Source organism: Dermochelys coriacea, chromosome 25 (assembly GCF_009764565.3).
Source record: "Dermochelys coriacea isolate rDerCor1 chromosome 25, rDerCor1.pri.v4, whole genome shotgun sequence".
In the NCBI taxonomy this organism is placed as follows: Eukaryota; Metazoa; Chordata; order Testudines; family Dermochelyidae; genus Dermochelys; species Dermochelys coriacea.
In genome coordinates this window covers 5,390,153-5,417,821 of record NC_050092.1, presented here as the reverse complement: position 1 = coordinate 5,417,821, position 27,669 = coordinate 5,390,153, and the positions used below count along the sequence as shown (strand labels likewise).

Genomic DNA, 27,669 nt, shown 5'->3' with positions numbered 1-27,669 from the left:
TGTTTAGCTGGTTTCCTTAGCTCTTCAAGCTTAGATGTGCAGAAAAGCCAGTTTCACTTTTGTCTTCAATGCATTTGGCTTCAGGGCTGCAGGATTTAAGGTGACAAACTCTACAGGGGTGAGTTTGTCTAAAACAGGGAAACTCAAATCTCAGTGGTTCAGGAGCCAAATTAGCGATCAACATTACACAAAAGAGCCACAGTACTGTGAATTCATGTGTTTCACACTACAGTAATATATATTCATATTTCAACAGTATGATGGGGAAATATTTAGTTTATATATCTATCTATAAATACAGATAATTCTCACAGCAAAATGACTAACCAATATTATTTTATCAACTATATTGGATAATAAGATAAAAGTATCCTGACTGGTTAATAATTAAACCACACTGTTTTGATATCACATGCTGCACAGAGCCATAGGAGATGTATTAAAGAGTCACTTGTGGCTCACGAGCCACAGTCTGAGTATCACTAGGCTAGAAGTTATTTTCATCTGAATTTATAAAAATTCCATGCAAACATTTTTTTTGGAATTGGTGGTGGTTTTTAAAAAAAAAAAGCCAACCCACCAAAACAAACTAATTTTCACAAAAAAAAAACACCTAGATTTTGGGTCTGATATGAGTTGAAGTCTCCCATCATTATCTAATCCCCCTCTCCTGGCCATTTGCCCAGGGCTGAGAGCGTGTTCAGAGTGAACACGACAGAAAAAGGCCCTACTGTGGCACTTTGAACTCCTACCAAGTTCAGGTTCAACTGGAGCAGAGAGCTCTCAGCACCTCAGAATGCATTGGATTGTTACATCAGACAGTCACAATGCCCAAATTATATTCCTGGCACTGCCATTAAATTGCTGCATGCCCTGTACCTAAATCACTCCCTTTCTCTGTGACTCAGTTTCCAGACCTGTAAAACTGGGAAATAACGCTTTGTAAATAACGCTTTGAGATGATACATACTGCAAAATGGTTATACTATTGCTGAGCCATATTAGCACTAGAATTTAAGAATACTGCCAGAGTAAGCAGCAAGATAGCTAGCAAACCCACATCGCCAGCCACACTGTTAATAGGAAAATACTACTTTTGACCAGTATTAAGCCATCTTCCAAGAAATTGTCAAGCCTTACATTAGAAGTTAAAGAACCACCAATGTTTGCTGCATGTCAGATTCATAGAGAGAGTTTAAGGCCAGATGGGACCATTGGATCTAGTCCCACCTTTTGTATATCACAGGCCCTTAAAATGTCACTGTATTACCTCTGAATTGAGCCCAATAACTTGTGTTGTCTACAGCACATCTTCTAGAAAGGCAGCTAGCCTTGAATTGAAGAAATCAAGAAACAGAGAATCCACCATGTACTTGGTAGAGTGCTCCAATGGTTAATCACCCTCGCTGTTAAAAACGTGTGCCTAATTTCTAATTTGACTTTGTCTAGCTTCAGTAGCAGTAGTAGCTGCCCTGTAGTACCTGATATTTACTCCCTGTGATGGTATTTAGACACTACAGCAAGTCCCCCTCAATCTTCTTTTTGATAAATTGAACAGATTGATCTTGTAAAGTTTCTCCCTTTAAGGCATTTTCTCCAGCCCTCAAATCATTATTGTGTCTCTTTGCCGTCGCTTCTCCAATTTTTCCATCATCTTGTTTAAGACGTGAACACCAGAACCTCTACATTATTTTCTGTCTCTGAGGGTAAGAAAAGGAGAATTAAAATACCTGAATGGAGGGTTCATGTGGCTTGGGATAGTTAAAGGGAGGTTAAATTCAACCTTTAGATTTGGGGGGGGGGGGAAGATACCCAAACCTTTTACAAAACCAAAACACCAACAGAAACGTCCACAGGTTCAGAGTAGCAGCCGTGTTAGTCTGTATTCGCAAAAAGAAAAGGAGTACTTGTGGCACCTTAGAGACTAAAATTTATTAGAGCATAAGCTTTCGTGAGCTACAGCTCACTTCATAGACGTTCAGGGGGGTTGAAGACGCATCTTCCATTAAAATTAATAGACAATGTCTCTAAATCCCTCTAGACTGCTTTGAAAAAAAAAATTCTTTAATTCCAATGGAAACAGCTGTTTTAAAAAATTTGTTTTGTTGTAGCACTTAGGAACCTGCACCATGGACCAAGACCCCATTGTGTTAGATGCTGTACAAACAGAACAAAAAGACAGTCCTTGTCCCAAACAACTTATGCAATGTTGGCGACTCAAGTGCTGCAGCAATGACAACTAACAAGAAACTGGACAAAAACATAAGGGAAAGCAACTAACTTGCATTTCTCTTGCTATTGGACATTGAATAGCAACAAGTAAACAGCTAACAATAGTGAAAAGCAGTATGTACTTTAATATTTTCACTTTTATTAGTGGAGCCAGATACTGCAGTGATGGTTGCAGGAGAGAGTGCCTAATGGGTTAATGGTAACAAAGGAAAGAAATATGTTTACAGTATTACGTTTTACGTTGATTTTTTCAAAATGATCAGGACAGAGCACTAAAAAGAATAATCCTGATTTGGCAGAAGGGCACAGACTTGACAGCTTAATACTGTCAGTGTTAGCCACCTCTAACTTCTATGGCTCTGTACTGAGAAGGACAATTTCCTGCCTAGTGGTGGGCAAGTATTTACCTATGTTAATATATACAGTCAGCTTTACTGAAAGTCAGCATTTTGGCAGCAATTCAGCAATAATTATTTGCCCCCAAAAATATCTAACAAGGAAACAGATCCATCGCCAAGCGATAGAACTGGGACAGTTCTGATTCATGTTTGCTCTTTGCTTGCATGAGCAGAAATGGAAATCAATGTGCTTGAGACATAGCCACAAACCAGCACTGCAAGACGGCGTGGAGTCTATTTTTGAACAAAAGAGCTTGCGTAATTAATGGAACTTAAAGGGCAACACCTAAATGCTCTCGTTAAAAACAACCACATAGAAAAAGTTCATGAAGTAATTCTCTGTGCTGCTAATGCTAGTGATCAGCCAGCCTTCCCTGCCAAGGGTAGGATTTGACTCCCCTTCCTTGATCCCTTCTCAAGTCGGTCACACCTGGGTGGAAAATATTAACTGTGCAATACCAAAGGGACCGGAAATGCCAGGATGGAAATTTCAGCAGCAGTACAGGGACTGAGCAGCAGGAGCTAAAAATGCTTTGTAAAAAAAACAAAAACAAAAAAAAACAACCCAAAAAACATACACCACACACACGTGCTAAATAAGTCCCGCTTTGAAAACCAGACTAGAAAGATCAAAGGCAGTACTAGTCTAAGACAAATACCCGAGCCATGTGATAAGAGATTCTATTGATCTATTTCAGTTCAAGTTCAGACTGATACAGACAGCTTTACAAAACCAAACCGAAAATGCAGTAAAGTTCTGTTTTAAAAAGTTTAATGAAAACAGCTTTTTGGTTAGCTTTAAGGGCTTTTCTGCAGCATCATGAAGCCAAGCATAGGTTCACCATGCTAGTGTATTAAGCAGTGCATGCCTCAGTCTCCCCCATTTGTAAAATATGGATCATACTCACCTCATTTATAGAATACTAGGCAGTAACACTGGTGCCTGAAAATAGACAGGAAGAACCACCCAGTGGCCAGGATGCTGTGCTGAGAACCTTGGGCAAGTTACCATGGCCTGGATTTACATAAGGAAATTAGGTTGGTATAACTATGTTGCTCAGAGGCATGAAAAATCCACATCTCTGAGAGACACAGTTAAGCCAACACAACACCCCCGGTGTAGACACCGTAGGTCAACCAGACACTTCTCCTGTCAACCCAGCGACCGCCACTCAAGGATGTGGATTATCTATGCTAATGGGAGAACCCCTCCTGTTGCGGTAGGTAGACAAGCCTCAAGTCTCTCTGGACGTCAGCTCCTCATCTGTAAAATGGGGATAACATTTCCTACATCAAAGACTGCAAGGTGTTCCATTACTACAGCAATGGGAGCCTGGTAAATATCCAAGAGAGAACCATTGAAAGTGACAAGAAACAAAAGGTGAAACTAACTACTCCCTTTCACTGTGCTAACTGAAATGTACCATTGCAGTGATTCAGCAAAGAACTCAAATCTATTCCCGCTAATCTGGCTGTTTGAGCATGCGCTTAAGTGCTTTGCTGAATCAGGACTTACCAGGACACACAAACACACACACACACACACGGGGGGGGGGAATTAGAATGTTAAAGTGGTTTCTGTTTTAATAATCTAAACAAGAACAACAGGAGGAAAAGAAGTTTACTTGTCCCTTGGATGGTTACCAGTCAAATACCATTCATATGAAGTAGATAAATTGATTACTGGTTCTTTACTAAACTCAACCCAAATATTCCAGCTGCAATTAAGCTCCCATTTAGCACCTCAAGACCTGTATTCAGCAAGGCATTTCATACATGCTAACTGAGTGACTTAAGCAAGCGGTCTCAGCTGTCAATCCCCTTTGTGCTGTGGATTGCATGGCTATGCTTGTGGATTTTGACTGAAACCAGACCAAAGCACAGCTAGTTCCAAGAGCTGGATTCAGTGGTACCACACACTAAAGAGATATACTCAAATCAATGCTACTGTTACTGAGGGGATTGGGAAGGACAGCCATTAAGGAGTCCAACATATTCTAAAAGTCTGAAAGAACCAGCCAGCAAGAGCCCATTTACCAGTCATGTTCTTTTCAGCTTCTCATTTGCTGGAGAGACTCATGTAAAAGCAGAACTGCCTCTTTCCTGGTCAGCCTCCTCCTATCCAGCTCATGAGGTGATTCCATCATCACTTAGCAAGTGATCTCACAGAGGGCTTGGCTTCACTGCTATTCCTTGAGTATTGCCCCTTAGCTTGAGTCCTGTCCACACAAAACCAATCTTCACTCAAGCATGGTGGCGCTTTTAACTCAAGTTGACCGGTCCAAGAAGGGGTATAGACTGAAACTCAAGTGAATGCAGCTCAGCTGCTAACATGAGCACTCAAATATGGATACAGACTAGCATCACATGAATACCCCATGCTTCCCAATTTCCCCAGCTTATTTTTTCTTGCCATCTTCTTATTCTCTGCTTCCAGACCAAATATCATCTACCAGTTCATAAAGGCTGGTTCAGTGTCTGAAACCCATCGTAGCACTTCTCCAGCTCCAGTACCGAGATCAGTCTGACTGGAATATAAACCAGGACATCTTCCCAGCATGGTGCCAGCTTGCCAGAGATGACACCAAGGTCCTGATGGACCCCCAGTGCTACTCCAGCAAAGACCACAATTTTGGCACCAAGACCCAGAATTCAAAGCAAGTGCAAGGAATCCACCAGGTAGAATCTTAAGGCTGGGAGAAGGAGTCCATAAGAGCCATCTAGTGCAAGTCAAGGACCATAACTCCAGTCCAGTAACTTTCTGCGGCTGTGCCTGTTCTACAATAAAATGAGCCTGGTGACTAGATGCACTCCCAAACACAGAGTCCAATTTTATCCTGGATGGGTTAAAGACTCTGGGTAGTGTTGTCACTGAACTGTGCATTGTGGACCCCAAATCTGAGCATGAGGATCAGAAGCTCATAGCTTCAGGACCCTGCTCTCTGGACTGTGGCCGGACTCATGGGATTTTTCAGGGAGGGCATGGAAGCAGAAGAACAGGCTAGGATGGAGGAACTGTCATCTTAAACTGATAAGACGCACGTTATCGTGCGTTCTTGTCATGGGAACTACCATATCAAAAAGACACTCTCACCATTATGGTGGATATTACATGATTGGGATGGGGAGATTATGTAATGCCAGTTTCAGCTTCAGTACCTTCATTTTCCCTGCCACCCCCTTTAATTCTCCCCAACCTTGCCTGGACATGTGTGATCCAAGATGGCATCCAAGCAGGGAGAAAAACAATCCAAACATGCTATTGGTGATTTATTGCAGCATGCACCATTGCACAGATGCAAAGCAGGGGATAATGAGTATAAGCCAAGCAATGCCTAGAAATCAGGAACAGCAGTGGGACAAGAATGCTTGTTCTGGGCATATACACCAGTGTGCTTCTCCTCCATCCACCCCATACTGGAATGAGCATTTGGGGTTTTGTAAGGCAGCTAGAACTTTAAAGAACAGCAGCAGCCCAGGTATTAAGTCCACTGCAGCAGTCTTAAGTGCACAGCACTTGAAGTGTCTTGGTGCAACAGATCGTGCATTTGACTCTCATGGAGAGAATGAAGATGCATTACTACAGCACCTCAACGGTGGTTCTAACCTGCTACATTCTAGATCAGAATCCTGTTTATGTTACCATGGGTTTTAGTCCACTCTTGGGAATGACACCAGAGAACTTTTCATTCCCCAGGAACTCCAGAAGACCAGTCATTGTTTCTGAGCAATGCAGGCTCAGCACACACACCCCCAGCTCACTAGTCCTCTCCAGTCACTAATCTGCCCATCAGTTATGAGTTGACAAAACTGCTCCATAGCATCAATGGAATGGTTTTCTACAAGAGGCCTGAGACACCTGTTCTCCTTCCCACTAAGATTTCAAGCAAGTTCACATCCCTTTGTACCATTTCAAGACCATCACAAGCAACATGCTGCTTCCCTGGGCTGGCCCTGTACATACCCATGCCCTCAAAAGCCAATTAAAAAAAAAAAATATATATATGTAAAGCACTTGCTATTTTCTTGATGAGAGAAGGACCTGGTACTCAGTAGGCCGTAAGCAAAGAAGTGTAGGCGGGATAACCCCCCAACACCCCTTCCAGGAGGCCACTGAGAGCAAGCCAGAGGCTGCTGAACTACAGCAAAAGGAAGAAAACTCAGGACGACCTGCTGCAGGAAATGCAGAAGGACTTCGCCACCATGTCAAGCCAGCTGTACAAACTAGCTGACAAACCAGGCAGCAGCAGAGAAGATGCTAGAGAGGGAGGAAAAAATGGTGTCAGTACACCCAGCATGACTGGGGATGAAGGATAAGGACTGCCAACTGCAGAGCGACATGTTGGAGCAACTGCTTGGCATCATGGCCAGCAGGACCCAGAATGCACCTAGACTGACTGCTACCCCAGCCCGGGACCTGTCTGCTCCAGTCACCACATTCTGAAACCAACGGAGAATGCCAGGCAGGGGCAGAGCCAGTCACAACAGCAGTCCATGCATGGACATACACGTGGTCAACAGTAGCCGAAACACTCCACCCCATGCTTGCTCAGGGGCAGGAGAACAGGTACCCATGACCGATACACACTTGGACTCAAAGTGCACTGATGATGCACTCACACTGGTTCACTTCCCCTTCCAAAGCAAGATAGACACACCTTGTGTTCCTCACTCCCCGCTCCACACACCCCAGCCAGCCCAATCCCCTGGGAGCACTTTCAGGTTGCCTGTACAGGGCCTATACACCAGTTCTATTATCAGTCCATTCCCAGCCAAACTACTGCCCCTTCTCTCACGGGCTGTGCATTGAGGCTCAGATCAGCATAATAAACACTGCCATCCACATTGTTTTACAGGCAGCATGTTTCCAGTACCATCCTGCACATGCTCAGAGTTTAGTTCAACCTGCTTCTGCCAGGTGCTCTCGCACCAGGGTAGGGCTTCATAAGCCAGGGAACAGAGGATAGACTGGGTCTCCCAAAGCAGTAGGCACATATACTTGATTGACAGCCACATTACTGTGCAGGACCAAAGCCCCAGCACTTTGCCGATGCCTCCCTTGTAGTTGTCCATGAACCTCCTCTATGGTTAAGTCCACACTACAGGCTAGGTCTGAGGCGGGTGTGTACTCAGCATGCCGCCGCTGCCCATGCTACGGCAGCTATACTGTTATTTCTACTTGCTTGAGCTCGATCGAGTCAGTGCGAGTATGCACATGAGTGGGGAGAATCACCCCATCAGCAGCTCAGAGCACAGATGTAGCCTATGGTCTCTAAGGCCTGTGTACTGAGAGAGTAAAACCCTTTCCCATTTGGGTAATCATGTGACTGGGGGAGGATAGAACGACACTGGGCACACATGGGACATCAATGGCCCTACCAGTGTGAGAAACTCCATTTGCTAAATTTCAGAGAGAACTACCACCTTCACTACCCACAGGTGAACCAAAACAATAAATGCATGCCACAACTGAGACAATGATTAACTTGCCAATGCTGAACTGATTAGCCACAGATCTGTAACAATCCAGGGTAACCAGCTTCCAGGCAGCAATTGCAACCCACTTCAGCCCCCTCATGCGTCTCCTGGCACTGGAGGAAGTGGCCTTTTTCACGTGGAGGTTCTGGGTCCACTGCTAGTCATCCCTGGTGGGCATGGCCACTCTGTTTGTGGGCCTGACCCACAACTGCCAGCCAGCACAGGGGGATTCCACTGCTCAGAGTAGGAGCCATCCCTTGCCACTGACTGGAATGAAGGCTGGGGGAAGAAATCTGGAACATGTCAAGACATAAGGGGTTGAGCTAGCGGACTATAAATGCTTCCACTATGTGCCCAGAGGACTGACAGGACCTCCAACAGTTCACTGCAAAAGAATTCAGAGCAGCTCAGCTTACCACAGTGCAAAGAACCAGGGGACCTGCCCCCAGAAGCCCTGGCATCACACATGCGTAAGTGCAGCAACAGTGTGCACACAGCAATTTGCCTGTTGCTTGCAGAGAGGCTGCCGTCTCTCTAGAGTAGCAGCACTCACGTTAACTCTGCAGCCAAGACATAGCCAGAAGAGGGACATCAATCAAGGGAACCTCCATACCCTTCAGGCACGGCAAACTGCAGTTGCCATGTGCGGACTGGATTAATGAATGCTCCTAGAGGAGGCTTTTCACAACCCATTTCCTAAGAGGAGCCACGGAAGGTACAGCAACAGTGACTCCTCCAGGTATCACAATTTGACACTGGATCACAGTCCTGGAGCCTTCCCATTCCAACTCTAGGAGGCTTCCTGCCCCACTGAGTTAATTCCATTTGATAGCAATGAGACCCCAAGTAGGAAAACCCGATCACTTCCACCCTGCGGGGCAGGTGGGATTCCAAAGCCCCCAGTCTGTACCCTCCACCTTATTCTGTGTGTGATGCTCTCAGAAGAAACACACAGACTCTCAAACAGCCCCAAGAATCACAGAAGACTAAAACACAGACAATTGACTCTTATTTTAAATATGCTGCCCGAATCCCTCTGAAATAAAAAGGGTCTGAAACTTGTTGGGAAGGGGCTGGTTCCATGGCCTACCAGGTTAGGTGAGTGGATATTTTATAGCTCCCTGCCTGCCCCAGATTCCAACAGTCCCATCCCCTGTGACCCGAAGCAGAGAGCATAGAGGGAAGGGAGCTGTTCAGAGAGGTAGCTAGGAAACAGGCCATTAAGTCCACGTCCACACTGGCAGCCAGCCAAGTGGCACTAGGGAGGCAGAATCCCCACACCCCAACAGTACCCATGCTGCCCCTGCATGCGCTTGCTGCAGGGAATAGACGAGCAGTCAAGTGCCGCAGTGGCACTGCGACGTTGCCCAGGATGGGGAGAAGCTGCCTTTCCCTTCCTTGGAAGGGCACTCAGACCAAGGGATGAGTAGCTCTAAACCAGTCTTATCACATAGCTGCCACCTGGCTACATTCTTGCAATGGAATGAATCTGCTCTGTCCATGAGACACCCAGGTCTTCTCACTGCAGCCAGCCACTGACCCAAAGCTGCTCCTCTCCCACTGAAGGGACTCCTGAGAGAGAGGATGGTCTCATGACTTAGGCCCTGTTCTAAGACACAAAAGAGCTGGATTCCACTGCTGGCTCTGCCACTGGCCCCCTGGATGTGGCTTCCCCATGCTCAATCTCTCTGGTGCCTCAGTCCCCATCAGTCAGACAGGGATAACACACCATTCCTCCCACCCATCATCTCACCTATTTATACTCTCAAATCAGCGGGCCAAGGACTGTCTTGCTTCGTGGGCCTCTCACATCAAAAGGAGGACCTCTAGATGCTATCGTAACAGTCAGATGATCCAACCACTTCCAGATTTCCACCCACGGCCACCATGGTGTAAAAAAATGCTGGTTCGTCTGTTTTACCTTATGTGAACTCTCAGGAGGACCAGAAGAACGTTCCATGGGGAATCTGCACTGTGCCTATTAACCCACCATCTCTCGACCATATGGTCAGGAGACTGAGTCAATAACTTTCCCCCCAGTAACCCGTGTAAGAAAGCTCCTAGAGCTACTGCATAGATGGTCTATTACACCACCTCACCCATCTTACATGACTAGTGGGTTTCAGGGCATCTCCACTAGAGGGCTGACACTGCTGAGGAATGCCTTTCCTGAGGCACCCAGGTTTGCATGAGCCCTTCAGGCAACACAGCCCTGACCCATTGCAGTTCTCTCCTGGTCCGGGGAAAAGAATATTTTCTCCCACCTGTATTACAATTTTACAGCAGGCCTAGATGCCTGGGCAAGGAGGAGAGAGAGGTTTTTACACATTTGCAGATAGCATTCATTCAGAGACTTTCCCCCTTCCCACGTTAAAGTCACATCACGCAGATGCCACATCCTAATAGTCATTGAGTTTCTGTCAAGGGAACATGGAGAAAGGCAGTCGGTCATTTCTCTCCCCCTTGCTCCTTGGCTCTCCACCGCTGCAGTGCTCTAGCCAGTAAAATGCCAGCTGACAGCCCTGCCCTGCCCCGCCCCGTCGGAGAACCCAGAACAGAAAATGGACCAAAGCGGAGAAAAGGTTTTGCAGCCTAACGTGAAATCAATAGAGCCGTCTAGCAGGAGAAAGCACATGCAGGGCAACCTGCATACATGGACAGCCATCTCCCAGGAATAAAAACCTATGGTTTGGCTGAAGCCACTGCTTCGAGATTGCTGGGGCAAGTACGGCGGCCATCTTCTCCACTACCCAGGGCATCCTGCGTGCCAGGAAGGGGGTGGGCAATAGCTTCTACAAGAACCATCGAATGGTACAAAAGAAAACATGCCCATTACCACCTCTTCTAGGCAATGACTGTCTTGTTACGTTTGCACAGCCCCAAGCACAATAGGGCTCTGGCCTCCAGGTATGCAACAGTACAAAGAGCAAGTCATAGCGTAAAAAATCACAAGGCTCAAATAGCAGAAGCCACCGAGTCCTTTGATTCCATCTCCCACCCAGAAGAGCAATTTTGCTTTCGTCGTCTCCTCTAACCGCCCGGAATGTGCTCCAGCAGTGCTGGCTAACAAGGACACACAGCACAGGGAGTCCCAAACTGTAATGTCAGCTTTGACACCGACTCACTCTGACATCGGACAAAGCTTGCCCTCTCTCTATGCCTCTATTTCCTTCCACCTGCAAAAAAGGGTGGGATTTATCCACTGCCCAGAGGGTTACTTGGTTGTGTAGTGCTTTGAGACCCTCAGATGGAAGGTGCAGAGTATTTATGCTGTACTGCAGTAGATCTGAGACAGGGGCCCCACTTTGGGGCAGGGTTCTGTTGTTGTGTGTACAGCACCCAGCAAAGAGATTACAATCTAAACTGATCAGTATAATTCCCCTTTAGGGATTGGCAGAGGAGACCCAGAGAAACCATGGCTCCAAAGCAGCCATGTACCTTCAAGTTATTCATATGCTTCAGTGCGAGCCTTGATCAGGGTTTAAGAGATGTGCCCATGGTCACGCAGGGAAGATGCAGCAGAGCCAGACCTACTGAGTCCCAGCCCTAGCATCTCCTTCTATAAAGAGGATGGATGCAACTTGAGATGTCTTTGGCGGCGTGGGGGGGACTTGACATTTCCACCAGGTGACCAGGTCTGTTTTTACATCATTAACTGCGGATGGTTGGGGCAGCTTCACTTTGCTGAGACCCAAGCTTCATTCTGAAAGTATGCATGATCTCCTCCCTTCCTTTTTAACAGTTAGCTGCTTGGAGACCTGCCTATTTCCCTACTCCCCTTCAACTGCTTTGAGGTCTACAAGCAAGGAAAAACTTGGGGCTGGGAGTGTGGAGAGAAGGAATCTCTCCCCTTTAGGTATGCTGAATTCCTCATTCTGGGAGCTCTGGAATTACTTCCTTCCTGGAAGCGGTTTGTATGGGAACAGATTTCACTCTTGTCCCCAGCTCACACATTCCTGCTCCTTCTCCCAATCAAAATAGGGGGAGGGATAGGTCAGTGATTTGAGATTTGGCCTGCTAAACCCAGGATTGTGAGTTCAATCCTTGAGGGGGCTGTTTAGGGATCTGGGGCAAAAATTGGGGATTGGTCCTGCTCTGAGCAGGGAGTTGGACTAGATGACCTCCTGAGATCCTGTCCAACCCTGATATTCTACGAAAAAGGTTTCTCAGAGCAGCCAAATCTCAGGTCAGAAACAAGGAGCTACAAGGATAAATAAGCAGAGAGCCACCAAACAATTGCCCTTTGGAATAAAGGAAAAAGATGAAGAGGGGCTCTGTGGCATTGAAGAACTATCTTCAGAGTTTACATGCAGCTGTCAGTGTATCTTCAGAGAGGCAGTGAATGACACGTATCTGCCTCCCTCCCCATTACCAGAGTACCCCAGTGCCTCAAAACACCTATGTGGTAGGGCCATGCTCTCATCTTGATCTTACAGCTAGGGAACCATGGCATAGAGAGGCTAAGAGTTGCCTAAGGTCACACAGGAAGTCTACATGGGGCATGGACTTGAACCCCGACTAATGCTCTATGGGCCATCCTTCCTAGTTATGGAGGGAAGAAAGCTGGTCTATGGTTAAACTACAGAGGTTCCATCTCTGGTTTTGCCACAGATGTGAAGCAGCCCCTTCACTTCGCTAGCTTCAGTTTCTGCATATAGTGGAACAGGTGTCCCAACGGCGGTGAGACACATGAACATGCTGAGATCCTCAAACAGACGCATTAGGAGTGCAGCACACTATGTACCTTGTTTGTTTGTTTTTTTTTTAAATGCTTTACATTGTTTGCAGTTAGCTCTTTCAATATTTGCCCATTCAGTGCTGTAGCCATGTTGGTCTGAGGATATTAGAGAGGGGAGGTAATAGTTCAAAATTGGTCCAATAAAAGATTACACAGAACTCTTCTTCAGGTCTGGGAAATGTATGTACTCGGACTATCCCAGATAAATACAAGGGGGAACAGATCATTCAGCATAAGTAGTTAACACACATTTTAAGGGACCATATTTCAATGGACCCACAGACCAGGACACCCCAATTCAAAACAGCACCAGACCCTGCAGACATATCTCCATTACTACAACGTTCAACAGGTCCCACACCATGCCTTTCAAGATCCACAGGTCCTACACATGCCTATCATAACATGTGATGTACCTCATCCAGTGCACCAAATACTCAATAACTGTGTGGGTGAAATGAGACAATCACCAACCATATTCTCGAATGAGCTCACCCCCCAAAAAAAATGATGAGACAAAAACACCATGTCACCCTTTTCATGACACAATCACTCCACATATGACCTCTCAGTCCTCATCCTTAACGGACACCTGCACAACACCTTCAAAAGGTGAGCCTGAGAGCTTAAAGTCATAATTTTGCTAGACACTAAAAATCATGGACTGAACAGAAAGACTACATTTATGGCTTATTACAATAATCTACAACCCACTACCGCATCCCCATGACTGGAGAGATGTTAAGGGGCCTCTTTACCTTGAATGGTCCCTTGAAATACGGGTGAACTACTTATGCGAAACAATCTGTTCCACCTTATAATAGCTGTGACAATCTGAGTACATTTCCCAGACCGAAAGAAGAGCTCTGTGTAAGCTCAAAAGCTTCTCTCTCTCACCAACAGAAGAAAAGATATTACTTCACCCATCTTGCCTCTCTAATATTTGCCCAGACATTAGGAGAGTACTTTTCAGTCAATACATGTTTAGCTGGAAAGTCCAGTTTTCCACCTATTTTTTGTATTGGGTTACATGCTATCTTGAGTCGGAGCAGCACAGTCAGCCAACAGAAGCAAACCAGTAAGGAGAGCAGCGAGTGTGTTTACTGTCCACCTTATGGCTAGTGTTTCCACAAGCCCTGGCAGCGGATCTAGGGTATCCCCATTTGTTTCTCCATATACCTTCAATTACTTGGGGCCAAATCCTGATGACCTTATATACAAGTCATCTCTTTGAAGTCAGTGGGACTACTGTGTGAACGAAACGCACAGGAGTCAGCCCATGGTGTACAGATCAGTTCTTATTTTACTGATCACTTACATACTGATAATAGACAAATTTACAAGCTATACCCCTCTGTTTCCTAGGTCCTTACTCTTCTGGTCTTGCCATCCAAGTGACTTCAACCAATACATACCAACCTTCCACTAGTAAACAGAAATAAATCTGAAACATGGGGTTTTTGGCTCAGTTACTCATGTTTTTAGTTCAGTCTTTCTTCTGCCCCTGCGAACAGGATGCAACTCCCTTGGCTTCCTCTTTCATTACACATCCGATTTAAGGGCTTGAACTTGCCAATGCTCATTACAGATACAGACCAAGATTACACAAAGTGATTCATGATTTTGGGTGCCCAACAAGACATACCTTAAACGTGCTGAGCTACCTGCCATTGGGAAATCAAGGTCTTTCAGGCTGGGAACCCTCCAAGGACTGAAGTACTTAAATCCCTTTGATTAATAGATGCTATGTGTAGTACCAAGCACCACACCTGGTTTTAGGAGTCTGAGTGTAGAGCATGACCCTGATTTTCTTCTCTGTGGTTTGCTCTCTTATCTACAGATGTGCCCTCTCAATTGCCATTCAGTTTCTAGTTTCAGTACCTGCATTCAGTACTCTACCAATTCCAAGCAGCAGTGATTCCCCTTTAATTCATAAGGGGAATGCTGAGCAGTCAACGAGAACAGAAGTTACACTTGCAGCTTGCCATACTTCCCTTCCTGCATCACAGTTTTAGAAAGATATTTAGGGCTGGCTATGACCCTATGTTAAACTGGAAAAGTTCCACACGTTTCAAAGATGTGCTTAATTCAGCAGGCTCAGCGCAAAGAAGTCCAACCTCTTTTCTGTGGTTTGGTTCACATACGTTTGCATGCCTTCAATTTTGCTTTAAATGAACCCCTCAAAAATATAGTCCTAGTACAAAACTCAGCAGAAACTGCCAAATATCACCAAATAAAGTAAGATTAGAAGTCGAGTCAGCTAGGCCCCAGAGACTCATGAATCTAAACAGGTTCTTCTATGGCCCTCATCATTAGACTCTAAGCACCTAAACATCCTTGCATTATCCCTATTTTATAGATTATCCCTATCTTACAGATAGGAAACTGAGGCGCAGAGAGATTACGTGATTTGCCCAAGGTCACATAGGAAGAATGTGAGAGAGCCAGGAATTGAACCCAGGGTTAATTTTAATTTTATTTTATTTTATTTATGCACACACAGACCTTGCCCACAAAGGATTCTATGACACAGCTGGGACCTGAACCCAGTTTCCAGTCCAGCACTCTATCAACTAAACCATCCTTCCCCATTTGTCATGAACAGCTGTAATCTTCAATTCAGAGAGGCACTAGTAAATCCCGTATGCAGTGTTGTTATAGCCGTATTGGTCCCAAGATACGAGAGACACAAGGTGGGTAAGGCAATGTCTTTTATTGGACCAACTTCTGTTGTTTCAGAGTAGCAGCCATGTTAGTCTGTATTCGCTAAAAGAAAAGGAGTACTTGTGGCACCTTAGCTGTAGCTCACGAAAGCTTATGCTCTAATAAATTTGTTAGTCTCTAAGGTGCCACAAGTACTCCTTTTCTTTTTGCAACTTCTGTTGGTGAGAGAGAAGCTTTTGAGCTTACACGGAGCTCTTCTTCATGTCTGGGAAAGGTCCGAGCATCACAGCTAAATACTAGGTGGAACAGATTGTTTTGCATAGGTAGTTACCATATATGCTAACAGACCATTCAAGATGGAGTGGTCCATTAACACCTCTGCAGTCATATAGGACAATAAAGGGGGGATTAGTGAGTTACAGATTGTTGTAATAAGCCGTAAATCCAGTGTCTCTATTCAGCCTGTGATTTTTACTGTCTAGCAGAGTTATGAATTTAGGGCTTGTCTACACTGCCACTTTACAGCTCTGCAACTTTCTCACTCTGGGGTGTGAAAACACCCCCCCCCCCCCGAGTGCTTCAAATTTCAGCGCTGTAAAGTGCCAGTGTAGACAGTGCATCAGGGATGTTTGCTGTATAATGGGATTTTACCACTTTATCTGCAGCATTCCCTACGTGGAAAATGAAGGAGACAATACTGTAAATACCACAGCAAATATATCTGCTGGGAATGATACATAGTGTGATTCTAATGGGGCGCTATGTACAGGGTTCAATTGCTAATAATCTCCAGCAAGCTATCAATGAGTAGAGTACAAGCAAATATGGTGGAGCATTTGTTTTCTAATAAGCTGCTTTTACTGGGAAGTTTATGTGCAATTCAGGGATGGTTTTCGGGATCCTGGCACACTGGCAGCATAGCTTTTGGCATCACAAAATATGGGCGCCCCTAATTTAAGAGAAACCCCAAATCTGAATCTTTAAATCCCTCCTTGATTATTAGAAAAGGAGAAAACTCCTGTTACAAGGCAGCAGATATACACCACACTGGGCTGCCTTGTAGAGCCTCTGAAATAGACATATTTTGTTGGCTTCCTTCTAGCTGCACCCACTTTACAGCTCGTTAGTTACCTGCTGCATCAGAGCCAAGTTGTTTAATGGACTCTGCAAATACAGTGGCTTCACGTTTGTTCTCTCTCTGCTCTCCTTCACAGGTTTCAGAGTAGCAGCCGTGTTAGTCTGTATTCGCAAAAAGAAAAGGAGTACTTGTGGCACCTTAGAGACTAACAAATTTATTAGCGCATAAGCTTTCGTGAGCTACAGCTCCGATGAAGTGAGCTGTAGCTCACGAAAGTTTATGCTCTAATAAATTTGTTAGTCTCTAAGGTGCCACAAGTACTCCTTTTCTTTTTGCTCTCCTTCAGTGATGGAAGTTCCTCCCTCAGACTTTCCCCTTAAAACAAACAGCTAGAGTCTGGAAAACATTCCCCACCAAGTTATAATCATCTTAGGAACATGTTAAATATTGGCTCTCATGTGACAGTGAATGCCTTTAAATTATTCTGTCCTGAGAAGCATTGCTCTGGACTTTTATTTTCTGGCATTGAATAAAGACAGACTTAGACGTCTGTTCCTATGTTGTACTGTGCTACATAACTGCTCAAACTTCAGTACCCTCCACGGTCCCAACCCAGCCCGTAACAACAAAGAGCAGGAACTGTTTCTTGCTACTGTGTTTTATTTACCATACCTAGGCTGCTGGTGGTCTCCAAGCCAAGAACACTGTAGCATCTCACTGCATCTGCTCCATACAATAGAGAAGATTTTTGGAGTCTGTTCTCCTTGTCCAGAGCACCTCTCTAATAATATGCAACTTCCACTGAATATAACATAGGACAAGACTCTCCCAATAGCAAGGCAAAGTGAGGGAGATGGGTATTCAGGCTGCACCAGGAGAAAAGCCTCCTCAGAGTCCTACTTCACTAGCCTGTAATTGTCAGGATGTATTTGGGGCCCCTCCACTGCAGGTCAGATCCATAACACAACTTTCATTCTAGAAGACACCCAACTCCCTGCTCAGACCAGGCCAGTCTGTTCCAGGTCCCAGATTCAGAACATAATCTGGGGTGCACCTGCGGAGGAAGCATACACTATTTGGGCAGAATGGCCAGCAGAAACAGACATGCTGGATCCCACAAGGAAGCTCTCAGAAAGGTAAGAGCCATGGCAAGGTCAGCTAGGCCCACAAAAAGACAAGGAGAAAAACACCCCCAGAACCCAACGTATATGGCACTAGTGTGTGTGCATGTGTTTTGCATGTAGGCCTTGTGATGCTGTGATTAGCTTATTAATGGGACCGCTGAGCAGTGCTTCAGCTGGAACTCTATCCAGCTGCTCCTGAGTGGCCATCAGGATCTCTGCAAAGAGACAGAGCCTACCCTACCCGAGTCTCCTGCATAGCAGTGCGTAAAACTAAATATAGGACAACACACCAGCCAGACACTTCCAGCTGAAGACAGGACTCCCTGTAGGTCCTACAATCAAATCAACAAGGTGCAAGCACAGGAGTTACCCTGATGTTTAACTGCATTTCCAAAAAAAAGGACTCACTGAAGATGACAGAAGTTTGTCCACCATGTCTCAAAAGCAAACACTGCTACAGATTTTCCAGTAGGCTTTGGCTTGAGAGGTTACTGCAATGCAATGTACATCTCCAGTTAAGAGCATTTGTTCTGCATCAGGCTAAATTTAGCTGGCATGAGCCTTAATTGCTCTTCCCTTTCACTTTTCTGAACTCATCGCCTGAAAGCTGTTGGAGTGCGTCACATCCTGGGGGTATCCTCTCCTCCCCAGTGTTGGTGTGGAGGACAGAGCTCAATACACCAGGCCTGGGAATGAGAAGCCTTCAGCAACCGAGATTCTGCTCCCCAGTTTCAGTGCTCCTTATCATTGCTCCAGCACACACATGCACACTTCATAACCATGCTTTCGGCTGGGGCTCAGCATGTCATTGGCTCCTCCAACACGTGGTGACACAGATCATCAAGGATTGTCCTCAAGAATCACTTCCAATTCCCTCCTCTCCAACTTGCCTACCTGCAGCATGACACGCAAGCTCTGTGCCAAAGCCTAGTACAGCAATCTCTTATTGGGACCTCCCAATCAGATACACAATGCTCTGGAATATGTGCAATAGGGAAGGCCCAAGAGAGTGCACACATACTCTGGAGAGAACATTATTCTTGGGCCACAAAAGCATCAGCCACTCAATATGCTTGGCAGCTGGCAGAAGGGCTAGGAAGCAACACACCTGCTTCCATAACCATTGGGCTCTCACACAAATTCCACACCTCTGCAGTTACTTCACTGGTAGGTCTGAAGGAGAAGTCTTAGGCCAGGTCTACACAACAAGTTTTGTCGGCATAGTTATGTCAGTCAATGGTGTGGTACATCCCCCAGCCAACCAAGTTTTGCCAGCAAAGCCCCCAGAGTAGACATGGCTATGCCAACATAAAAGTGCTTCTGTCAACATAGCTAATGTTGTTCAGAGACATGGTATTACTATGCCAACAGATTGTCCTTTATCCATAGACTATACTGGCATAGCTACACTGGCAAAGTGCAGTAGCTTTGTAGTGTAGACAATGCCTTAGCCTAGATTTTGTTTGTCCACATCAACATCTCTCTGCTGCCCCTCCCCGCATCAAAACAAAATGGTAGTCACTGCTCCAAAGCACAGAGCTAAAAAAAGGAGTATTAAGTACGTGTACCATATCATCTTCCATTAGCACCCACCCTGTTAGTGAGCACAAAAACTAGAATACCCATGTCCCCTTTAGGATAAGGAAGCTCAAAAGGGTTGGGAGAAGACCATATATCCTAATGATCATGTAGTACATAATTCTATATTACACATCCATTTGACATGGAAGGTGCTATAAAGCATTCCGTCTAACTCCTGTGTTAAACTAAACTAGAGAAGTTATACAGAGAAAGAGCCACCACTATAAACATCCCACTCCAATGAACTTAAAGAGCAGGGCCTCTTGTTTTGCTGTTTGCACCTAAAAAGGAAAGTGCTGCTGCGTGGATTTACATTTTGACTTCTATGAAGACTGAGCTCACTTCATACCACTAACTGTCACTCAACAGGTTCTAGCCAGCAGTCAAAATGACACACTTCTGACCTTTTGTTTCTCTCCTGAATGAATGTTCAGCTTCCAGCATCTTCTGAACCAAAATGTCTCGGCACAAGTGGTTGTTAATGACTTTCCAGGGTCAAGGTTAGGAATGAGTACAAGTCCATCCAGAGCTGATGGTGACAATGGTTCCAGGTGCTCCAGAGAGCACATCCAGGAGCTGATCCTTCAAGGTGCCAACAGAAAAGGGTTCTCACTCCATGTGGGTGTGACTCTCTTCACTCCCATGCTGTCATTACCTGAAGACTCACACCTGTGACACAGCAGGGCTGTGAAGCTTTTTCAAAGGGCAGTTTTATAAGATTCACAAGCACCAGAGGAACATTAACTCCATGTTACGTAAGTTAGCAAAGTATTGCCATCTGATGAAGCCCAAGCATCATCTGCCAGCAGCTTTATTCACAGTGGGGAAATTCAGCTCTGGGCCTTCTTTATTTCCTTATGACTTGAATGGCTCCAGAAGACTTTTTTTTTTTTTTTTTTTTTTTTTTTTTTTTACACACATTCACCAAACAATAAGTTTCCTACCATCCCTACTCTCAAAGTCTCTGAAAGTCTTCATTCCAAAGACCTGTGTTATGTTGGCAGCCATCACTAATGCTAATATTGCACTTCCACCAGTTTTCTTCTCTGCCTCACGTTCAGCAGAACATGGGACTGTCTACTTCCCCTTATAACAGCCATAGTTACCACCATACTGGATCATCCAACCCATGCCCAGCCTCTAGTATCTGATGCTACAAAGGAAGCAGAGAATCTCTGTCGTGCATTAGCCAATGCTGCACACTGGAGAGAATTTCTTCCTAATCTGTTTTGTGCCATCTGCCATGAGAGTCCAGGTTCCCCTCAAGGTATCATCTTGTCACCAGATCTGAGGCAAGTTCTTCTAATGAAAGATTCTCAGCTCACTTCATTTTACTACCTAGGTGAACTAGCCTCAAGACATCAAAACACATGTATTTCCTGGAAAGGACTGTGCTGACATTGGATCTTAGGTGATCTAATGTGTTGATCTTAGGTGTAATCAGGCCAATGGCAGCAAAGAAACTAGGCGTCAGCAGATACATATGCCCAGAGATTTCTTTGCGAAAGAGGAACTATTACTTTCCTTCACAATTTGAGACTACAAAATCTTTGGACATTTAGGAATCGTAGCAGACATGTATCAACCTGCTTACCACGATCTTCAGAATGAAGGAAATCAATGGTGAAGTTTTCCCCAATTACAAAGCTATGCCCCAGCAATGTCCGCTCTTTCCTACAAATCTCTGAAGAAATCTGTACCCATCTTGTTCAGTGTGAAATTCTGAAAATGCTACATGTAAGCAGTTTTACACGCATCTTTCAGGTTAATGAAAAGAGCCATTTACCAAACTAGTTACCAGTTGAGCCTCATCTTGACATCTACCCACCTTGCTGTAAAATTACCTTCTCAACAGCAACAGAGAGCAGCTGCCTCCCTATGTTCCTCAACAGTACCATTATTTGTGCCACATGCTCCATTTATAATGCGTTTGTTCCCTGACACTGAACCTAACCATTTACCCAAACCAAAGGCAGCTTGCATGATTCTCAGCCTCTCAGAAACCAGTGAAGTCCTGCCTCCTCTGAAAAACAAATATGTGGTTTTACCATGTGCAGTGATAGCCTTTGGAGTGTCACCCAATAGCTGATTTTGTAGCACAGACACGATGGATAATATTTTAACTAGATACATGCTCTGCATTAAAGTTTTTCCTCCACTTCTCAGACAGCAGTAAGAAAATGTGAATATAATCTGCATGAGTGGGTCTGCGATTTAGCTGGTAATCCATTCCATGACTACACACTCCAAACAGAGTTGGGAATGGCTAGATAGCGTCAGTCAGTCTGGGAGCTAGAGACAAAGAACCACAGTGGCGATCTGTGTCCAGCAGCCTCAAGAGAAAGTTGCCTTCGTATTTTCACAACTGAACCCTGTCTCTTCTACGCGACGATGGAGTCTATCAGGAAGAGTTACTCACTCCCAACAGGAAGCATAGAAATAAAACTTTTAATTCAAAAAACTACTTATAAATTTGCAGTTTCTCTGAGTGCAAGAGATCCAATTTGCAGACAGGATTCCAGAGTCACAAAGACCTTGTCTCCTCCACAGCTCCCAAGGCTACCAAGCTAGCCCAACCAACCCTACCTCCTGTGGCAGAGAAGGAAAGACAGATTATTATTAGCAGTATTACCACAACTCCTAGGAGCCACAGCCATGGATGAGGGCCCCACTGTGCTAGGAGTGGACGGTTACCATTTTGTCAAGGCCAACCCAATGCTATCTAGTCAGCGTTTCATCTACAATAATATTTAGTAATGCCCATTGGTTCTGAGCAGGACACTATTTTAGGTACTGATTATACCCTCATAACTGCAGTACCTGAGCACCTCACAATTTCTAATGTATTTATCCTCTGACACCCCAATGTGGCAGGGCTGGGTTATTACCCCATTTACAGACGAGAACTGAGCAGTAGCATGCAGAACCAGCTGTGCCCTTGGGATGATTCCATCTGGCCCCTGAACAAAATGGCATCCTCTGCACAGCGTGACCTTGCATGCGCCATATGTGCAAGGTCAGGCCGCCTGGAGGATGCCTGGCTAAAAATGTCAGCGCCTGCCACTGGAAGTGAGGGGTGGAGAGAGGATGTGACTTGCTAAAGGTCACACAAGAATTGTGTGTCAGATTAGGGAATTGAACCCATGTATCCTAGTCCCAGGCTAGTGTCCTAACCACTGGACCAGCCTTCCTTAACAGGCACTATATACAGACAGAGGTATGTACTGTACCTGCCACAAGACACACATGAGTTTTGTTTATCAGATACTTTAGGTAAACCTAGGAGGCAGGAGTGGGAGACTAGCAAATATGGCTTAAAGGATATGATGCTATAAAACTCACAAGACCTGGGTTTGGTTCCCAGCTCAGACAGACTTATTAAGGACTTTGGATAAGTCACTTAATTCATCCTGTGCCTCAGTTCCCCCATCTATAAAATGAGGTAAAGCTTCCCTACCTCCCAGGATTTTGCAAGGATAAATCCTTTAGTGATGGCATGCTGCTCAGACATTACAAGGAACAAATAAATATCTAGACAGACTGACCAAGGCTAAGAACGGCTAGACAGATGCTGTAATACAACCTTGTGTTCACCGATCAATCCTAGCCATGGAAACTAGTAAGACCATTGTTGGTGGACAGCACAGGTCACGGGTAGAGAGAAGGCTACAGAACGTGATTAGGCCCAGGTCCAGTAAACAAATTTCTTGGCAGCTGCTATAGGACTACATTGCCTCTGTTAGCCTGGCTGGAAAAAGAGATACTGATTGTCCATAAACGCAATCCCTCATATTGTTTTCATTGATCTGCTGAGTCACACTGAAATATATTTGACACTTTTGACGATACTTGGGCTGCATGGGAATGGAGAGGTAGCATACAGACTAAGATCAAAGCAGTGCAAAGCCTCCCTACTGTGCTATGACAACAGGCAGCTTTTGGGGGGGAAGTCAGAAACCTGCCAAAATGTGACCTCTGCTTCCACCTCTCCACTCATTACTAAAAAGAATGTAGCAAGAATAAAACCCAATACAAGTCACAAAATAAGGGAAGCAACATCACTATCATAACACCTCAAAAGAAACCGCTCTACAGTAAATAATTTCCCCTATTAAGTTAGTATGCAAAAGGCTAGCTATTATTCCCTAATCCATTTTGATGCAAGGATAAATAAAGCAGAGGCATATATTTTACACAGAAAAAGATGAGACTGATTTTTTTTTTTTTAAAAGACATTGCTACTTTTGCAAACTAATTACAGGGCTTATCAAATCCCAAGACTCTTACTCCATACAGCAACCGTTACTAGATCATAACTAGACAAGATGATGAGCTAGAATAGCTGCTTTAAACAAAAGCCAGGGGGATGGGGTGGAGGGAATTCAGGTCTAGCTAAGTGGGTACAACTCCACCAACTTAAGTTGCATCCAGTTACACATCAGATCTGAATCTGGTCCAAGTCTTGCTTGCATCTCAAGACCTCTGCCTATTCAGGGCCCGATACTGATCAGGCCATTTTAAAGGGATGTCTATCTGAAACACACTGAATATCAACTTTGGCAAGTTATTTATGGACTTGTAAGTCTACGCTGCCACAAAAGGCAGCCTTCTCACACTATCTCAATGGAGGCCGCCTGCCCTCATTTACAGTGATTCTCTTTCAGATATATTGGCAAACACTAAACCTTGTTTCAACCTGTTACACAAGGCCTGATTTTTAAATCTCTGTTCTGGTGGTCAGCGCCCGGAGGAGGTGGGGGGAAGAGAGAGCAGCCTGTGTGTGGCATTGTGGCTGGGTAATGTTGCTGCCAGGCAAACTTATGCACTCCTTATAGTTCACATCCAGAAATCCACTTGTTGTATGGAGGGAAGACAAATGGACTAGTTAATGCAAGGTTTCAGAGAAGCAGCCGTGTTAGTCTGTATCTGTAAAAAGAAAAGGAGTACTTGTGGCACCTTAGAGACTAACAAATTTATTAGAGCATAAGCTTTCGTGAGCTACAGCTCACTTGCTCACGAAAGCTTATGCTCTAATAAATTAGTTACTGCAATAATTTCCAAGTATACCTGTGCAAAAGATTTACTCCTCTATAGTTAGTTTGCATGCAACCTGACCAGCATCCTACTTACCTCCAATTTGTTTATAATTTATTACTTTCATGACAACCAGGGTTTAACAATTTAATTTTCATTTTAAAATGACACAATATGTCAGGCCCCCAATTTGTTCAGACTGTGGAACCCTTCGTAAGAGCAAGACCCTTTTCTCCCAAGTCCACGATCGCCACTGAACAGCTTGACTCTCCATAGATTCTATTCTACAAGCCACCAGCCAGGCATCAGAGCCCACTGGTGGGCTCAACACCACACTTTTAGAACCACTGTGATAAGATAGGTTTCAGAGTAGCAGCCGTGTTAGTCTGTATTCGCAAAAAGAAAAGGAGGACCCGTGGCACCTTAGAGACTAACAAATTTATTAGAGCATAAGCTTTCGTGAGCTACAGCTCACTTCATCGGAAGTGCATCCGATGAAGTGAGCTGTAGCTCACGAAAGCTTATGCTCTAATAAATTTGTTAGTCTCTAAGGTGCCACGGGTCCTCCTTTTCTTTTTGTGATAAGATATTGAGGTTCCTTTTTTGAAGTCTTCTCTCTTGGCTGCTTAGGAAACGTTTAAAAGTTCATCCTCTTTTGGGTGGGCCTTTATTCTTTCTATCTCTCAAACCGATTCATTCCGATTCACTAGCTTTTTATTTTAACCAAGATCTTTCCCCACCCGTCTCCCTCAATTAAACACTTTCGGATCCCTCTGGGAGAGTAAAAACCCCATAAAACACCCCTTATCACCCCAACAGAGCCCTGCTTCATAACACCATGGGCCCATATGGTCGGTGCGGGGTAGTAGGTGTATGCAGCGGGGGGGGGGGGGGGAAAAGAGAGAAGAAGAAGCAAAAAAACCAAACAAAAACCACCCAGGCAACTTAGTAAGGATCACTCTAAGCCTCAAAGCCCAGGCAGAAAAATAGCAGCAGCTGGGCCTAAAAAATAAAGCGAGTGAAACACAGTCCCAGGGAGGTGGTTTTTGTTGGTTTTTTTTTTTTTTAAAAAGCTACAAAATAGCCATTGCAAATAATTATTGTAGCAACAACTTCCCCTCCCCCCCCCCCGCTCCCAACATCTGTCCCCCCCCCCCCCCGTAGGTTGCTCTTTTTCAATCCTTCGCGGGTACAATCCCTCCCCTCCCCACGTCCCCAGCCCCCCTCCCGGGGCACAGGGCCACACGAGCCCCCCCCAATCGGGGGGCCCGCTCCGAAGCGCCGGCTGCCCACAATACCCCCCCCGCCAGCCCGCCTTCCGCACAGAGCTTCACCCCCACCCCCACCGAAAAGGGCCGCCTGAGGGGGCGGTTTGGGGCGCTGAGGGGGGGGGGCAGCAACGGGGCAGCCCCTTCCCCGCGCTGCCGACGCCCCGTGCGCGGGGTATTTACCTCCTCGGGGCCCCTCAGAGGCGGGGGCCAGCCCCCCGGGCCCCCGCCAGCCGCTCCATTGTGGGCTTCCTCCCGCGGCTGTTGTCTCTTTAAGCCTCTTCTCCCCCTCCCCCTCCCCCACACACTCCGCGGGCGGAGCGCGACGCCTCTACTCCAGCGGCGTACGGCTCCGCGGCGGCCCCTGCAGCGCGCGCCACGCCGGCGGCGCAAAAGCCCTCCGTGAATAGGAAGCCTCAGGTTTACAGGCGCTCGGCGCAAGCGCGGTGGAAGGGAGGGTAGCGGCGGAGCGCCGTGGGCGTAAAGCGCGCTTGAGACTAGGTTGCCGAGAAAGGCGGGGGAGGGGAGGGGAGAGGGAAAAGGGGCTTTGCGACAATGGCGGCGCGCTTTGCGGCTTGCCCTGGTTTCCCCTCCCCCTTAAGCCCGCCCCCTCTATAACTCTTCCTGTCTCCCGCTGCGGCGCGCGCGCTGAGTATTGTCCCGTCAGCAGCGTGCGGGGCAGCCCCTCCCCCCCGCGTCCTCCCCCAGGGCACAGTCACCCGAGCCCCCCCTACAGGGCAGACCCCCCTTGCACTTACCCCCAGAACCCTCCCCAGCGTGCATGCACCCCGCAGTCCCCTTCCAGGCCACTGTCCCCTTCATACCCATCCACAGGGCAGCCCCCCTCACATGGCTCCCCCCATGACTCCCCCAGAACCCTCCCCAGCGTGCATGCACCCTGCAGTCTCCTTCCAGGCCACTGTCACCTTCATACCCATCCACAGGGCAGCCCCCTCAATGGTTGCCCCCATGACTCCCCCTAGAACCCTCCCCACCGTGCATGCACCCCGCAGTCCCCTTCCAGGCCACTGTCCCCTTCATACCCATCCACAGGGCAGCCCCCCTCACATGGCTCCCCCCATGACTCCCCCAGAACCCTCCCCAGCGTGCATGCACCCTGCAGTCTCCTTCCAGGCCACTGTCACCTTCATACCCATCCACAGGGCAGCCCCCTCAATGGTTGCCCCCATGACTCCCCTAGAACCCTCCCCACCGTGCATGCACCCCGCAGTCCCCTTCCAGGCCACTGTCCCCTTCATACCCATCCACAGGGCAGCCCCCCTCACATGGCTCCCCCCATGACTCCCCCAGAACCCTCCCCAGCGTGCATGCACCCCGCAGTCCCCTTCCAGGCCACTGTCCCCTTCATACCCATCCACAGGGCAGCCCCCCTCACATGGCTCCCCCCATGACTCCCCCAGAACCCTCCCCAGCGTGCATGCACCCTGCAGTCTCTTTCCAGGCCACTGTCACCTTCATACCCATCCACAGGGCAGCCCCCTCAATGGTTGCCCCCATGACTCCCCTTAGAACCCTCCCCACCGTGCATGCACCCCGCAGTCCCCTTCCAGGTCATTGTCACCTTCATAGCCATCCACAGGGCAGCCCCCCTCACATGCCTCCCCCCATGACTCCCCCAGAACCCTCCCCACCGTGCATGCACCCCGCAGTCCCCTTCCAGGTCATTGTCACCTTCATAGCCATCCACAGGGCAGCCCCCCTCACATGCCTCCCCCCATGACTCCCCCAGAACCCTCCCCACTGTGCATGCACCCCGCAGTCCCCTTCCAGGCCACTGTCACCTTCATAGCCATCCACAGGGCAGCCCCCCTCACATGGCTCCCCCCATGACTCCCCCAGAACCCTCCCCACCGTGCATGCACCCCGCAGTCCCCTTCCAGGCCACTGTCACCTTCATACCCATCCACAGGGCAGCCCCCCTCACATGGCTCCCCCCATGACTCCCCCAGAACCCTCCCCACCGTGCATGCACCCCGCAGTCCCCTTCCAGGTCACTGTCACCTTCATACCCATCCACAGGGCAGCCCCCTCAATGGCTGCCCCCATGACTCCC

General features: G+C 46.7%; 1 protein-coding gene across 2 annotated transcripts in view; it reads right to left on the bottom strand.

Annotated features, from left to right (window-relative positions):
• Positions 1-26,102, bottom strand: part of CSNK1G2 (casein kinase 1 gamma 2) — an 87,336-nt gene extending 61,234 nt beyond the window's left edge. The window contains exons 1-2 of one of the 2 annotated variants that reach the window (XM_043502525.1): positions 25,779-26,077; positions 9,570-9,680 (exon numbers count right to left, since the gene is read on the bottom strand). The gene's annotated coding sequence lies outside the window, so the exon portion shown is untranslated. Of the gene's footprint in view, positions 1-9,569; positions 9,681-25,778 lie in introns of both variants that reach the window. The other variant, XM_038383708.2, reaches the window with a different exon arrangement.
• Between the last annotated feature and the right edge of the window lie 1,567 nt (positions 26,103-27,669).